Source organism: Apis dorsata, unplaced genomic scaffold (genome assembly GCF_000469605.1).
Source record: "Apis dorsata unplaced genomic scaffold, Apis dorsata 1.3 scaffold_73, whole genome shotgun sequence".
Lineage (NCBI taxonomy): Eukaryota > Metazoa > Arthropoda > Insecta > Hymenoptera > Apidae > Apis > Apis dorsata.
Window position 1 is genome coordinate 948,869 of NW_006263371.1, and position 3,454 is coordinate 952,322.

General features: G+C 41.1%; 1 protein-coding gene across 5 annotated transcripts in view; it reads left to right on the forward strand.

Annotated features, from left to right (window-relative positions):
* LOC102680558 (polypyrimidine tract-binding protein 2) overlaps window positions 1–3,454 on the forward strand; it is a 503,794-nt gene that overhangs the window by 121,101 nt on the left and 379,239 nt on the right. The window lies entirely within an intron of this gene.

Consider the following 3,454-nt stretch of genomic DNA (forward strand, 5'->3'; position numbering starts at 1 on the left):
TAACCGTCGATCGACGCGCCCTCTTCACGAAACTTCTTTGTCTCGTTCTTCCCTATCCCGCGAATCGAACGAAACATCGTAAAGTTTATATTCCCAGTTACATAAATTTATTGTTATTAAACAAAAGATTGTTTTACGTAATTCGAATGTTTATATATGGGTTATCGTTAACAAAGAATACTATTTTGCGTTCGATCTTACGTAACATTGGTGTCGTACGGGTTTTATATAACCCACGTCGCACAATTCTAACGAATGAGTATTTTCGAGTATATGGTATATTAATCGGTTGATAGATCGCGTGTTCAACGTCCCGCGACAGGAAGAGCTTGTTCGAGGATTCCAAGAAACGTCAGGGACAGTGGTTCCAGTCTTTTATTTTATATCGTTCGATGCAGTTTTCTTACGCGGTGCCCCGTAACGCGTCGCTTCTTTTTTCGTTTCGCGGCTTAAGCCTCGTTTACACTGTTACCATCTGTTGGCAAGGGTTGGGACTTATAAATGATTTGATTTCATCTCTTGCAAGGTAATATAATATTATACGTAAATCACATAGTATTGTTTATGACTAGATTCTCTAGTTATTGTATGTAAATTATATATAATGTATTAATCTTCTATAAATATATTACACGAGTGCAAGTTGATAATTCATATTTTTTAGGAGATTGATTATTAGTCAGAATTAGTAAGAATAAATCAAAACTATCATATTATTCATTCGAAGGAAAAGATATTTTAAATAATCTAAAAAAATTGTTCTGTTTGCATTTTTAAAATTTATTCTACGTGCGTATATTTGTAAATAAATTATTCTAAAAATTTTTATCCGTGTGCTCATACTCTATTTGTTTCTAAGTTATTTATAATCGAAGGTCAAAGATTTGATTTCTCGCAATGTTTTTGCGAGGTATTCAGCGAACTCGATCGACATTCCGCGTAGTGCGGGTTGCTTTCAAATATGCATGGGAAAAAATTGGCTTCGCAAAAAATATTCGAAACATGCGTATTCAATTTATAAATAACACTCGATTTGCGCGATTTTTTCGCAAATTCTCTAAAAATAAAACTATCGGATTTTTTTTATTCTACAATCATTTAATTTTCTTAATGAAATGATTTTCTTCAAATATTTTTCATTGGAAATTTTAATAATTTAAATAAATATTATAATAATTAGAAATATTATCCATCACGTTTCAAAAACTCAAATTGTAAAAAAAATTTGTATATGGAAAATATTCGCATTGTTATAATATTATAATAATTCACAATGTTCACAATAGAACGATATATTATCGTATTATATTTAGGTTATATCGACGAATAAGAAGCAATATCATTTTCCTCCTATATAATATAATATAATTTTTATCTTTTCAAATATATAAAATTAAAAAACGAAAAGAAAATTTGAAACTTTGAACGTGAATTCTTTACGAAAACCCTTTTTTCCCGCGCTAATTTGTTCGTCGTTAGTCTGTAACCTCCACAATTCCGTGAGAAACAATTTCCGACACGATGAGAAAAGAACGGGCGCGGAATATCACGGCTCAGCCCAATTGGAGTGGATATTCCAGAGAGCAAGAACGGAGAATTGCCGTGTGAACAGGCCTTTACGCACGCGAATCGCCGCCAGCGGAGACGCACGAGGGCCTTCTTTTCCTTTAAACCTGTACTTCCTCTCTTATGCACAGGCTACCCCAACACAAAGCGGCGTTTTCTACGCGGCTCCGAGCCACGCTGTGCAAGGTCTCCCGTTCGTTTCCCTCCCGCTAGTCCCCCCGATCCTCCCACCGCGCCCCTTGTCCTTTTTCATAGGCGTCATCCCATCCTTGTCGCTCGCACCGCTCTGTCTCAGGGCCCTCGTCGTACCCTCTCGGTTCCTCACCTTGCCCAGCCACGTATTCTTTTCGCCTATGCGAGCGTGTGCACGTGCATACATCGGGTGTCTTCGAACGGAAACGGATTCACTCCTCTACACGAGTTTGTACATCGTATTTGCGTATGGATTAGTCGGATCGTTGGCTTCGCTATATAAACAGTTATTCAAATATTCAAATAGTGAAATTTCCAGGAATTATTTTGGTTTTCTTTTGTTTGGTTTACTGGCTGTGTGTCCAGATTTGATAAAAAATTATTGTCGTCCTTCATCTGATGGTGTATGTAGTCACAAAATATATAGACACGTATCCTATTATTGCTATGTTAGAACGCGTCGAAGGATTGTGAATTAAATGATCGTTTATAAATAATTCATTGTTATAAAACTAATAAATAATTTGTTGTCATAAAAAATTGCATTGAATTCGTCATGGAAGTAACAAAAGATACATTAAACTGTAATTTCAATACACGGTAATATGTATACATACAATATGTATGCATACATATCGATTTTTACGAGTATGCCGCACTGTCGCAAAATGATCGTGAAATTGGAGTATGGTAACCACAGCAGAAATCCATAGCCAAAGTCACAGGTTGGGGCGTCACGTCGCCTCTCGGTAACCGGGCGCCGGCTCACACTAATCAGACAACAATAATCGAATAATACCTTGCGTATATAACATTCAATTCCCCGTATGCGAAACTACATTACCGGTCTTCGAGTAGTTCTCTTCTCCGAATCAAAAGACACCACCCTGTATACGTGCGTCGGTGTATGCGAAGAGTGCACGGAGAGGTTTGAATCATGTGCCGATACACCAATACACACGGTACGTTGGTGAGAGACGGAGAAAGGGTGCCAGAGTGAGAAAGAACGAGAAGAAGAAGAACGGAGTTGAGTCGAATCGGAGTCGGCTGTTGCCGGCTGCGAGTTTCCCCTCCCTCGATCCTCTACCGCCCCTACCCGGCTTCTCCCCTCCAACCTAGTCGCTTCAATCACCCCACGTCCCTCCGGCGAGTCGACATATTCTCCCCCCTGACCTCTCTATACCCTCGTGCAGCCAAGAGTCGAGTGGTCGGCATCGTCCTCCCTTCGGTTCCCTCGTCTACGTTCTCCTTCCCCCTCTAGATTCGTCGTCTCGCTCTACCCCCCTCTTCCCACGGCTCCTCTCGTGGCGTGCCATGACTCGTGGCGAAGTTTTAGCGTCGCCTACCTCTACTCGTGGCGTGCCTACAACTCTTAGCCGGATCTATTACGCGCAGTTTTCGTGTTCGCGCGACGTTTCATCCTCGCAACTAGTTTTCCGCGTTATCGCAGCCTTTTTTTTGTGCCCTTCCTCTTACTATTTCTTCTTGTCTGTCGCTTGTCATTTGTTTTTCGTGTGGTACGCGATTCGCGCGGCGTGTGCGCTCGTGCCCGGCTTGCTAGTTTCCAGTGTGTAACACGAGCTCAGTGTGAAACGGCTGACGTCGCTCGTCACGGCATTTTTTTTTAAGCGTCACGCGGGTGAACCGGAAGAAAGAGGCTCGATCTCGCCGGAAGTTGCCGAAGCTGCCGGCCAGC